A 14,671-nucleotide genomic window follows, 5' to 3' on the forward strand; every position below is an offset into this window, starting at 1 on the left:
TGACAGCATAGTAGATCTATTGCTTAAGACAACTCTAGATCAGATGAATAAAGCAATCAAAGCTCAAATTAAAACAGCAGAATAGATTGCACATGCAATGTAGACACAACCAAGAAGGTCAATCAAGACAAGCAAGAAAAAGGATTTTGATCAAAGTGAGCACTCAAACTGAACCTAACAATAGCTCTAGAAAAGATTTTAAAAGAAAATAAAAACCAAACAAGAAGCTACTGAAATGTTTAAGAGAAAACTAGTTTCTAACAACAATTTCTGATTTTGGTATTTTAAAAAATTACACACACTAGACTGCACTGACCTAATTGGTTTTTTTAAAATTGTTCAATGACTATTTTTATTGATTGTTCTCAATCAATTTTTTTTTATGGTCAAACTTGTTGCTATAGTCCAACTATCATGTTCCAAAATTCAAAATGAATACACATCAATTATGCAGCAACTTGTGAAAGGAAAATTGGTCAGAATTTGGTGGTTCAAGTAGTGAAAACACATAGGTCAGCTAAAACATTCATTTTCTTTGCTTGAACACGTTATAACTGCTAAAACAAACTTGTTTGTATTGCAAACGTAAGCAGAAACGTGCATTTATGAAATCTGATTGAGCTAACCTTGATATTTTCCTATTTCAAGCAACTCTACCACCCAAATTTTAACTCAAAGATTCAAATAGCTTTTTATCAGCTAGCTAAACTCAAAGACAGCAATTAAAATTCAAACAAGACACTAGGATGTTAATGCAAGATGTCCAGCAAGGATCTAATGCTAAACCAGATTAAGAAACGCAAAAAAACATAGACACAAGCAAAGTAATGAAGATCGGCCAACTGCTAACGAGACTCTATTAGAGTTTTCTCAGTGCAACCAAGCTTTGCCAAAGCAATTCATTGCTTATATGGTATGCACATGGTACTGGCTCAATCAATCAGATGCATCTCAATGCCAAATTCTCAGTCAAGTGCACAAAATAACCAGAAACAGATTAGGCACCAAATAAGTGTTGTGAACCAATGCAAAGCTGCATCTCATGTCAAACACTAAGCACCCAAGCTCTTAATGAATTTGTCATTGCTCATATGGTGTGCTGATGTTGATCAAACAGCTAACATGCAACAAAAACCTTAAGAACATATGAGAACTGAATTAAAAGACAAATAAGCAAATTAACATGACTTTGACAGACACAGAAATAGATTTCAAAACATAAATGACTCAAACAAAAACTTGCACCGAATTAAAATGATAATAAGACTAAAAAATAATGACTCAAGCACAGGACGACGCAACACACAATATAGAAATTGGAAACCTATTTGAATAACTCAAACAGATACACAAAATCACAATTGAACTGAAATCAACCAAGACAGTACAAGAAATGATGAACAATGCATAAGCTAAACAGATCAACACGATTTGAATTAGAGACGCGAGACAAAACAAAAACACGACTGAATCAAATGAAACAAAACTCAAAACAGAAACAATGAACGAAACAGAAACGCTAAAATGAAAGAAGTTAAACGCACAGCGTTAAACTAGAACACAGAGACAAACACAGATTACAACAAATCAACACAAAATACTCAGAATCAAGACAAAGCGAAAAGACACAAGGAAAGCGATACTTATCTTCGAAGCGTGTACGACCTTGCTCTGAATACCACTTGATGGACGAACGCCCGAGGAGAGGTTGATTGAAGTTGCGCGAACATGAACCGGACCTCCTCGAAGCTTCCTCTAGAGAGATGACGTCGCGGAATTGATAGGACACTCTAGATCGAGAGAGAAATCGGAGCAAAACTGCTAGAATCGAAATCAATTGCAGAAAACCCTAAAATCATGAACGAACCCTAGAAATAAGGGAAAACTCAAAATGAACCGATTAATCGGTTCAAACTCAAGATTGAACGGTGGGAAAGCTAGATTGCTCAGTAGAAAGTGGATTAAACGGTAGAAAAGGGAAAACAATCGGTGGAAAGTTTGGATCTAGGGTTGCAAAATAGAAGTTGAATGTGGAATGGTGACGGAGGAACTCTCGAGTGGACGGACTCGAGAAAGATGCAAGGTGGAATCTGAGGTTGAAGAAAATGATCTTACGAGAGAGGAAATTGCTCTCGAGGAAGAAGTTGCGAGTGTGAAATGTAAAAAAAAAAGAAGAAGTGTACCTCTGATGCGTAAGAGGAAAAGTAATGTGGCGAGGCACAGGACGCTGACGCGAGAAGTGGAAGATGTGGCCTCTGACGAGTGGTGCAGCATGGAGGAGTGAGAGAGAAGCACAAATGTAAATTTGGAAAATGAGAGATGAAAGGAGGTGTGCTTGGAAGGTGGCTAGAGGGAGTCTTTGGACTCTCTAGCCTATGACTTTCAAGAGAGAATAATTTCTGATTTCAGAAAATTCAATTCTCATTAATCTCAAAAGTTCTTAATACAAGAGAGGAGTTGGGTATTTATAGTAACCCATGCTCCTTAAGAACTAAGCTATGAAAGGTAAAAATACAAAAGGAGGACTACGTCAAGAAGGATTCCATCATTGCTTGTTGAGTACATTGTCTCATGCTTAAGCGTCATGGCTATGGGCTAATTGTGAGTGATGCACTCACCGTTGAGCGTAATTCCTACCGCTGAGCATTGTTAACTTGGGCTTGGGCCAATTTTTTGTATTTTTAATAAACTATATAAGGGTTTAGTCGACCTAGGGTTGGTATCTTTGGACAGAAAGAGGCGAAATTACACTCCTTCCACCCCTTGGAGATGGATATTGGATGCGGAAGCACCGATCTGAAACTTTTAGGGTTCTATCTTTCATTCTTTTCATTATTTTCATCTAGTTCCACCATGTCTATGGTGAACTAAACCTCCATTATTGTTGGGGAAACGATGTAATCCTTTGAAACTCTCATGTATTGAATTGATTCTTGATTATATATGTTTTACTTCATTAATTGTTACGATTTTTCCTCTATAGTCTATGCATGCTTTGTTTAACTCATTCAATTGCATGATTATTGATTTTGTCACTATGGACACATATGAGGCAATCTAGAACTGGGGAAATTCTCCCGGAAGCAATATTACCTAGACATAGGAATAGGAGGATCTGTTGCTTTTAAGCTTCTGTGCGAATGTAATGCATGATTAATTTCTAGGGAGACAAGACATTGTAAACTAGTAATTAGGATTAGGCTTTCTTCACCGAGACATCGGGTTTAAGGTAAATTAGAAAGTGGCATTAACATTAATGAAGAAAGATGAATTCATAAATACATGAGAGTGGATAGGATAAGTCGGAAACCCCAACAACATAATCATTCCATATTTTACATCAATTACTTTTGCATCTTTCAATCCAATTGATCAACACTTGCATTCATGTTTACTTTTCCGTAATATAAACACAACAATTTCATTTACAAGTCTTATTTAATCAAGAAATCACACAATTGTTTATGCCTTGAGTCTCTTGGGAAACGGTACTTGGTCTTACCATTTATTATAACTTGATACGATTCGGTACACTTGCCAAAGTCTTAACACTGCACATTCTTTCACCCTCTGGAGGCGGATTTGGATGCGGGAGCTTCCATCTTCTACTCTTAGGGTTTTTTTTTATCTCATTCTTCTCCATTGTTCATCTAGTTTCACCATGTCTATGGTGAACTAAACTCTATTTGTTGTTGGGGGATAATGTAACCTTGTGAACTCTCATGTATTTCAAGTGATTCTTAATAACATATGTTTTTTCATTAATTGTTAGAGTAATTCATTTGTGATTATTGCATGATTTGTTTAACCCATTCATACCGTGGTGTATGAATTGCATGAGTGTCGGGAGGTTCCTTACAATTCAGGTTCTTGTTGAATTACTCCTAAGAGTAATATTTCTCAAGGATGAGGGTATGAGTCTTAGATCTTAAAGCTCTTGATCTTCACATTTAATTACTAGGAATGCTAGGAATTGCATGAACTGGTGATTAAGGAGAGGCTTATTTCGCCGAGGGATCGGGTTTAAGTGATTTAGTGAGTGACATTAAAATTAATGCATAAAGAAGTTCTTACATACATGAGAGGGAACTTGTTGAAATCTAACCCCAACAACATATTCATCTCATATTAAAAAAACATGTGTTCATCACTATGCTATTCTGCTATTGATAAAACTGCATTCATATTTAATTTTCTATTTTTGCATCTGAAACCAATTATCTCGTTTTCTTTAAGTCTTAATTAATCCTGTTATCACACAATTGTCTAGTTCCGAGAGTCCTTTGGGATACGATAGTTGGTCTTACCATTTTATATTACTTGTGCGATTTGGTACACTTGCCAATTCATCAACACCCAGCCACAATACAAGCCTTAAAAATTCCTTGTGATGATAACTTGCTTGTGAATACGTTTGATGTTGTTTAAATGAAAGGCAAAGTTGATTTGTGTGACATGGTGAATGTAGAGTGAAAGAGACACCTCAATGTACACCTTTGAGCTTAAGTGAAACACTTTCTTTGGTGAGGAATGGTTCCATGCACTATAGGAGAACATTTTGCTTTGGTTATTAATCACTCATAAGGCTTTTGCATCTGTTGTGTATTCTTTGTTATGTGAGCACCATAGTTGAAGCTTGATTGGCTAAGACATCATTATATCTTGACTGATGTTGCTATGATGAGCAGACATGAGTGATTACTTTTCTTAGAAGAAAATGCTTTTTGGTGTGCTAGACTAGTGCCGTATGGCTATGGTTTTTAAGCCAGGTTAAATTTTGCTTGAGGACAAGCAAAGTTTCAAGTTTGGGGTTGTGATAACAGTTGATTTCTGTTGACGTGGCTAAGCTCTTCTTGTCCCAAAATATGATTACAAAATTGCCCTGCAAATAATAATTGGAATAATTAAGACCAAATAATTCAAATTAATTAAAATAAGAATTATTAGTCAAATTAAGCCCACATAGTGAAAATGAGACAATAATGGAGAATTAAACACAATTCACTAACACAACTTGGTGTGAAAAGCTAAATGAATAGTACAAAATAGTGATTCATCAAAATAGATCACACTAAGTCTTTTGCACTCCTTGGCAAAATCAAGACGCAGAACAAGGAACAATTCAAAAGACATCGAGAGAGTGACACAACCTTAGGAAATAAAAACAAAACAAAAAGACACACAAGTAAACACTAGTGCAGAAAGGGCATTTAACGTCTGTTATTAAGGCCTTTTAACATCAGCTCTAGAACCGACGTCTTTGTGGGTGACTGATGACAAATTTATGAACACCGAAAAACGGCGCCAAAAACTTGTTTAACCCTCGGCAAGTGTGACCGAATCGTATCAAGTAATAAACTCGGTAAGACCAAGTATCGTTCTCCCAAAGGACTCACGGCCTAGTTAGTTATATGATTTGTTGATTATTTAAGACTTGTGAACACTTGATTGTAGGTTTTAAATGCAAAAGACAATAATTAAACATGTATGCATGAATTTGATCAATGGAAAAGAGGAAATCAAACACTTTAATGTATTAGATGGATGAGTATGTTGTTGGGGTAATCAATTTCATCTTATCCACTCTCATATACTTTAGGAATTCATCATTCTTTTCATCAATGTTAATGCCACTCTCTAAATCACCTTGCAAGAAGGCCTATCCTTAATTATGAGTTCATACAATTCCTAGCATCCCTAATAATTAATTCTGAAGTGCAGAAGCTTAACGGCAAGCAACCCTCATATTCCTATGTCTAGGCAATATGCTATTGGGAGAAATTCCCCGGATCTAGATTTCCCCGTACGTTCCCATATCGACAAAATCAATAATCATGGCATTGAATGAGTTAAACAACGCAAGCTTTAAGCAAGGAGGAAAAACCCGAACTAATGATGAAAGAAAGCATGTATCTTAAAATAAAATGTTAAAACACAAATTCCATATATGAGAGTTTCACAAGACTACATTGATTCCCCAACAACAATACAAGGTTTAGTTCACCATATTCATGGTGAAACTAGATGAACAATAATGAAAGAATGAAAGATAGAACCCTAGAAAGATGAGAAGGTAGCCTTAGCCTCCAAGATCTTCCTCCAAGGAGTGGAAAGGGATGTGTTTACTTCGTCTCCAGCCAAAGATACAAACCCTAGGAAGTCCTAAAGCTTATATACTATTCGTAATATTACAGAAAAGTGGGCCTAAGCCCAAAATACCACCGCTCAGCGATAAACTGCCGCTCAGCGGTACTAGCGCAAAGTCAATTTTCCCCTCAGCTACATTTTCACCCCTCAGCGGAGCCAACAGGTGTTTCTGAGTGCCGCTCAGCGATAAACTGCCGGTGAGCGGTACTTGCGGCTTCTCCTTTTGCACTTTTTGAGTTCTTTTCTGATTCCATCTCTATCCTTTTTCACTTCTTTCACCAAATTCACCTTAAAACCTGCATAAAACACTGAAATCAAGCATAAACCTGTCCAACTCTCTTATTTCCAAAAATATGAACAAAAGCATGATTCCAAGCTAGTTTCTAAGTGTTAAAGGTTGCTTTTAGTATCAATTTTAAGCATGAAAATAACAGTTTTTCAACTGTTATCAGTGACGTTAATCAAACGTCGGACTCAAACAGGCCGAACGTCTTTATAGACGTCGGTTACTGCATGAATCGACGTCTAAAGGGCAGCACAGACATCGTTTACTGCATGACTTCGACGTCTAAAGGGCTCCATGGGCGCCAGACATTGCATTAACCTACGTCTACTGCAGCTCGTGTCTTTGGGTAGCGTAGTAGCACCTTCTTCCCTTTGCTAGTTTCGTCATAGAAAAGGTTGGGTCTTTTGGATCTCTTATGGAATTTCAACCGAAAACTGAATCTGGGTCCTTGCCTAGTTCCATTAAAACCGCCAATGAAAAAGAACGGTAACAATAGAACTAGGCAAGGACCGAAGTTCGGTTTTGGGTTGAAATGCTATAAGACATCCAAAAGACGCAATCTTTTCTTACGAGAAAACTAGCAAAGGGAGAATGCGGTACAACGCTACCCAAAGACACGAGAAAAACTGCACCAAAACACAACAAAAAATCATTTTAATCGGTTCAAATGAAAGATAATCAACCAAAGACCAATATAATCGGAACAAAAGTACGTTTAAACAGTTCAAAAGAGACAAAATCGCACTTGGAAAAGCAATGCCACGGAGAGAAAAGGCGAGAAGGAAGACGATGAAGTGCTCGTAATAGCGGGTTTGATGTCTCATTTAACAGCAAAATAGACGTCGACTCCCAGGTGAACCGACGTCTATTCTAGACTAGACGTCGGGGCCCTCACAAATATGACGTCCAAAACAACTTTTCAACAGGCCATTTAGACATCGTATTGCGTGATCCGACGTCTGTACGACAGAAAAAACTAACTTTTCATCTACCTCTCAGATATATACACGTCCGTTAGGAGGGGCACCGACGTCTATAATCGAATATAGACGTCGGGGTGGCGGGATCAGACATCTCTAAGGCGGAAAAACATGACTTTTCACCTACCTGTCAGGCATTAAGACGTCTGTTAGGAGGGGCCCCGACATCTATAATATTATAGACGTCGGGGCCCCTCCTAACAGACGTTTATATGCCCACTTATTTATAAAAATGCCACCGGTCAATAATTTACGTTGGTTATTTGGTGGTCCGACGTCTACGGGGTGACGTTAAAACTCAATTCTACACTAGTGAAACAAACAGATTTACATAATCCTCAATGAATCCTGGAAAGAGAAAAAGAGAAGACAACATCCATCACACAGATAATCAGAGAAAGTAGATACTCATGAAAATCATACAAGCAATTCAAGACATGGCAAAATAATCACTCAGCTCAAGAAGTGAATCAAAAGCAGCAAAACCTCTCATATGCACTATCATTGTTTCTCTCAAGTGTTTAGGGTAAGCAATGTCAACTCAATGCACTCAAAAAAGCCAGCAACAAACAAACTTGGCGAACCTCTAATATCAACACTCAAAACATATGCATGTTCAAATCAAAAGATATATTCATGGTTGTAATGGGGCCAAGGACAAGGGAGGAAAAATATGGACGAGAAGCTACAAACCAAAAAGAATAGAGGAGCAATGGGGAACAAGTGAAAATACAATCAAATCACACCCAAAACCTCTAATTCAACCCTCTTCCTCACTCCATTATTCAAATTTTTATATTTTTCTGATTTTTTTTCTTTTCAACTATTTTTTTCTTTTTTTGTCTTGTCTCTTTTCTTTTCACTCTTATTTTTATAACACAGTTGTAAGAGACAAGATACACAACATATTTACAAAAATAAAACAAGAAGAGGAACCAACTAGTTGTTAAGACATCGGCAAGTTTACCGAATTGTATCAAGTAATAAACATGGTAAGACCAAGTATCGTTTCCCTAGAGACACACGGCCTAAACAGTTATGTGATTTCTTGATTAAATAAGACTTGAATACAAGATATTTTGGTTTAAAATTCAAATACCGAAAAGTAAATATGCATGCAACTTGATCAATTGGACAAAAGTGCAGAGATGAACGGATGAATTTGGTATTATGGGATGAATATGTTGTTGGGGTTAGATTTCACCTACTTTACTATCATGTATATTCAAATTCTACTTCTTCATTAATGTCAATGTCACTATCTAAAGTACTTAAACCCCGATTCCTCGGTGAAGAAAACCTATCGTTAATTACTAGGTTAGAATTCCTTGCATCCTTAACAATTAATTCTGCATTACATACGCACATAAGCTTAAGCCAACTAGAACTCAAACCCAATTCCTGAGCAATACTGCTTCTGGGAATAATTCTCCAGAACCTGAATTGTAAGATACCTTCCGGTACTCATGCAAATCATACATCATGTTAATGAATGAGTTAAAGAAAGCAAACAATGAACAAAGAAGAATTACCCTAACATTTAATGAAAGAAGCATATGTAATTAAGAATCAATTCAATACATGACAGTTCACAAAGGTTTACATCATTCCCCAACAACAAATAGAGTTTAGTTCACCATTGACATGGTGAACCTAGATGAATAATGGAAAAAGAATGAAAGATAAAAACCCTAGAAGTTGAAGATAGGAGCTTCCGCATCCAATTATGCTTCCGAGGGATCAAAGAGTGTGTTTTTGTGCCTATTCCGTCCAAAGATACAATCCCTAGGACGTCCAAGTCCTTAAATAAAACATAAAAACAGGTCCAAACCCACAAAATTGGCGCTCAGTGTTGCTGCGTTCCTCCTTTCTGATGCTTTTCCAGCTCTTCCTGAGTTCCAACTCCTTATTACTTCAACTCTTCTTCCAAATCATCTAAATTCCTGTTGAAAACAAGGAAATCTTGCATAAAATCAATAGATTCACCTTCAACTCTCCTATTCACACAAAACTCTAATTTCAAGGTAGTTTCTAAGTCACAAAGGTTATTTTTAGTATCAAAATTAAGTATCAAATAATGGTAGATTCAACCGTTATCAGAACTCCAAACTTAGAACTTTGCTTGTCCTCAAGCAAACAAAATGTAACTTAGCTTTCAAACAATCAATACAATGGTTTCAACACATTCCAAAACCTTTTCTTTGAAGACAAGTAATTGCTCATATCAGCTTATTATAAAGAATATCAATCAAGATGAATATTCAACAGATGTTATCCTCATGATCAATCACAGAATATTCAACAGATGTTAACCTCATGATCAATCAACCATGCACAGATGTAATCATGCATACATGGAACTACTCCTCACCAAGGAAAAAGTGTTTCTCTCAAACACACAGGTGTATATAGAGGTGACTCATTCACTCTACTATCAGAATGTCACATAAATCAACTTTGCCTTTCATTTAACCACAATCAAACATACTCACAAGCAAGTATCATCACAAGGTCTTTTCTATGGCTTGTAATGTGGCTGGGCTAAGAAGAAAATTGGTTTTTTCCGGATCACAAAATCCTTGAGTTAAGAGAGTCATTCATAATTTCATCATTTAAACACAATCTCTCTTTTTTCATGAAACCATTCTCACTTATTCCCAACTTTCCCTTGCATTGAGTTTTTCTTTTCTTTCTTTTATGTTCTTTTTCTTTTGCTTTTCATTTGCTCAATACTTGGCAAAATGCTTATTCTTTTTATTTTCCCTTTTCAGATTTCCCAACAACCCCAAACTTGAACCTTTATCAATACCACACAAATATTCTCAACTTAACTCAAGGTAAAGATTTTCAAAAAGGGTTTTCATATCATGTTTAAGGCTATAGGTTCAAACGATAGAACACATTGTGCTCTCTTTTATTGGGCTAAAATCATGCATTGGCTAAAAAGGGATAACAACAGATAGCCTTGATCATATGACACATGTAAGCAAGTGATTCAATCATAGAAACCTAGGCAAAATCATTCATGTTTTCAAAGTAATACCAATCATTCACAAAAACTCTAGAGTTCAATCCTCACACAGTCCAATATTGATAAACATCCTGCTCAATATCACAATCACAAGTTTACCTCATGCATCTGTTTCACAATATTGTGAGAAACCACCTGTATATCAGAATCATGCATCATCTCAACATCAATCAATATAACCATCATCATAAAGAAGCACTCATCACAAACATCATATCATCATCAAACCATTGCATCACAGATTAAGTTTTAAGCCAAGTACATCGAATCCTATACTAATAACAGAAGCAAAATTGCATATACAAAAGAAGTCAGTTTAGAAAGATGGGTTGCCTCCTAGTAAGCGCTTGTTTAATGGCACGAGCCTGACCCAATAACTTTTCCAGCACCCATTAATAAGTGCAAACCTTCTCATCAACACCCATCAGTAAGTGTCTGGTAGAATAGTATCCTTCAGTAGATACTCAATCACCTAATATCCATCAGTAGATGTTCTACCATAGTAGGCTCATAACCAGAACAAAACAAAACAACCAAGGTTTTAAATTACATCACCAAATAAGAAAACTCAAAGTTTTCAAATCACTGGGTTGCCTCCCAGCAACTGCTCTTTGATTGTCACTAGCTTGACACATTAAAGCTCACGTCACTTCTTTCATGTTGGTGTTCTTCTCTTTTTCCTCACACCAACTTATCAACGTCTTCTTGTTCACCTTCTTAAATCTCCTTGAATACGGAGCTTCAATCTCTATAACTTCATTCTCTTTAAGCTCTTTAACAACCCATAACTTGTTCTTGAATCTCACTGGTGTGCCAAGTTTGAGTTGTTCATCCACCGAGTCATGATGAACAATCTTTCCTTTGCCATCTTTTTCTTCTCCTTCCTTAACCTATGACAAGAAACAATTTTTACCTTTGATGATCGGCTTAGCATCTTTAGGGCTAGTCATTGGTGCATATTCATATGCAACTTTATGACTGGTCTTCCTCACTTGATTATGTTGCTCAGCATTGAAGACATTAAATATCACCTCCTCTTCTTGGTCTTTAAGTGCTATCGTCCCATCATCCACATTGATGATGACCTTAGTTGTTTTAATGAATGGCCTTCCAAGAATAATAGGGATCTTCACATCTTCCTCCATCTCCATTACTACAAAATCAACCAGGAATCGAAGTTTGTCTATGCAAACCACAACATCTTTTGCCACACCATAGGGCTTCTTAGTAGATCCATCCGCCAATTGCAAAGTAACCTTTGTAGGCTTCACTTCAAGACCACCAATCCTCTCAAGCACAATTAAGGGCATCAAATTAATGCTTGACCCTAAATCAATTAGGGTTTTCCCTATATTAACTTTTCCAATGATGCAAGGAATAGTAAAGCTTCCTGGATCTTTAACTTTTGGAGGAAGTGCCTTCTGCAAAATAACACTGCAATTGCCCTGTATATTAATGGTTTCCTCATCTAGATATCTCTTCTTTTTAAGGAATCTCTTCAGAAATTGTGCATACACAGGAACCTGTTGCAATACTTCAGTCAAAGGAATTTTTATCTCCAATTTCTTGAAGATTTCTTTAAAACACCTTAATCTTCTCTTTTTCTCTTTTGCTACACTCCTTAGGGTAAGGAAGAATTTTTTCGATTTTTTTCTCAATTTTTTTCTCTCCCCTCTTCTTCCCTTTCTCTTAACTTTACCTCCTCTCTCTTCTTTTTCTTCTTCTAACTCAACTCTTTCTTTTCTCACCTCTACTCTATCATCACTTATGCTCACAATAACTTTACACTCTTCCTTAGGGTTAAGCTCAATATTAGCCCCAAATTGTCTCTCCACTTTATCCTCCAACTTCTTAGCCAGTTGGCCCACCTACATCTCCAAATTCCTTATAGTAGAGTGCTTTTATGGTTGGAGATAGTCAGTTGCATAAACTGTTGAAAGGTTTCTTCAAGCTTTGAAGTTTTGTCAAATAACGCAGATATCTATTGCCATTGTGATTGTTGTTGTGGTGGTCTATTGAATTGTCCTGCTTGCCCAGGTTGCCCAAATTGACCTTGACCCATACTTGGGTGAGGTTTCCATCCTTGGTTGAAATTACCTTGGTGGAATTGATTTCCCATATAGTTGACTTCTTCTTGGGCCTCTACTGGCAAAGCACATTGACCATTGATATCATCACCTCCACATAATTCAAAGAGTTTCGATTGAACTCGTGAAACGTTCTGCAGCTCCTTTGGCAATTAAGAGAGTTTCATCGTCAAATTCTCCAATTATGGAGTGATAATCTTATTCCGCGCAAGCACAACATCATGAGATTTTAATTGTAAGACTCCCTTCTGCTGAGGTGGAGCTTCTCTTTCACTATGCATCTCATTGTCATTGGTAGCCATGTTCTCAATCAATTCATAGGCTTCCTCTAGAGTCTTGCACTTGATATTACCTCCAGTTGAGGCATCTAACATCAATTTGGTTTGTGAGCCAAGACCTCCAAGGAAAAAAATGACTACCGTTGCTTCGCAAAGTCATGTGTGGGCGTCTTTCTCAACAAGCCTTTATATTTATCCCACGCTTGACCTAACGTCTCCTCCATGCCCTGCCTGAATGAAGAAATTTCCTGTTTTCCTTTGTTGATTTTCGACTGTGTGAAGTATTTGTTTAGAAATTTTGCAACCACAACTTCCCATTCAGTAAAGCTATCCCCAAGAAAGAACTCAATAATAACTTAGCATTGCCTCCCAATGAGAAAGGAAACAAACTAAGCAAGCATCTATCAACTCGGTTGCTTCCTCTAGAGTCTTCCATTTGATATTACCTCCAGCTGAGGCATCTAACATCAACTTGGTTTGTGAACCAAGACCTCCAAGGAAAAGAAGGACTACTGCTGCTTCATCAAAGCCATGCGTGGGAGTCTTTCTCAACAAGCTTTTATACCGATCCCATGGTTGACCTAATGTCTCCTCCATGCCTTGTCTGAAAGAAGATATCTCTTGCTTCCCTTTGTTGACTTTAGATTGTGGGAAGTATTTGTTTAGAAACTTTGAAACCACGACTTCCCACTTAGTAAAGCTACCTTCTGGAAAAAAGTTTAACCATAACTTAGGATTGCCTCCCAATGAGAAAGGAAACAAACTAAGCTTTATAGCGTTATCCGACACTCCATTGATCTTCACATGAGACAATCCATTGAATTGGTTTCTCTTTACCAATTGTATCAATGCAGGCTTTACCTCCATGTATGCAGCATTGACCCTTGGCCTTGCAATGCTATTAAAATGATAAGGACCAACAACTGTTGTGTAATCTACCAGAGTGCGTTTGCCATTATTCTCTCTAGCCATCTTTTCAGTACTCTGGTTAGATCCTTGCGGTGAAGGTTGTAAAAGTATCTCTAGAGAAGGGAATAATTCTCTAGATGTTCGGATTCTTCTTCTCCTTCTACTCTCGTCCAATCCTTCAAGAAGAGGTTTAGAGTTTTTCTTGCTTCTAGTACGAATCTTATCCTACATACTCGAGAAAACAAAACCCTAGAAAACAATTATTAGGACAAAACAAAACAAAATAAAAAGGTTTAATACCTATTTTGGTCCCGCTTTTCGTAGGGTGTGTTCAAAGTGGTCCTCCTTTTTTTCAAAAGTTCACTAACATCCTACTTCTCGCAAAAACGATGCACGTTAGTCCTTTTTGGTTACGGCGTTAAAAAGACTAACGGTACAACTGATGAGTTGTACAGTTTTGGTTGACGTGGCACTGTGAATTGCTGATTCATCTTGAAAGCAAAGCATTCATGGTTGTTTTTCCCAAATTAAAAAAAAGCAAAGTTAGGGTTGTTGGCAAGGCTGGGAGTGGTAGCCAACTTTAGGTACGACGAATTCCCAGTGGCAAAGTACATCCAAGCCCCTCCCCAAACAAACTCATCCCAATAGCTAGTCGAATTGTAGAACACAGAAGCCTCGTTACCTTGACTGTACCTCCCTCTCTGCTTCCTCGAAAAGCCATACAGCGTGGTGGCGCCGTGAACCAGCTTCTGCGAATACGAACACAATCGAGGCGGCAGCCAAGGCCGCCGCCATCTCCGCGGTGAGATCGAAGCAGCTACTGCACTCCTTGACGGGGCGGGTGTAATCGATGTCCTCAGGCCTCATCCAGCAGTAGTGGTCGTTAGGAGTGGTGCTCCCATCATAGGTGTCGCCAGAGCCAACCTGAGCGGCGATGGAATTAATGATGTCGG

This window comes from Vigna angularis, chromosome 6 (genome assembly GCF_016808095.1).
Source record: "Vigna angularis cultivar LongXiaoDou No.4 chromosome 6, ASM1680809v1, whole genome shotgun sequence".
In the NCBI taxonomy this organism is placed as follows: domain Eukaryota; kingdom Viridiplantae; phylum Streptophyta; class Magnoliopsida; order Fabales; family Fabaceae; genus Vigna; species Vigna angularis.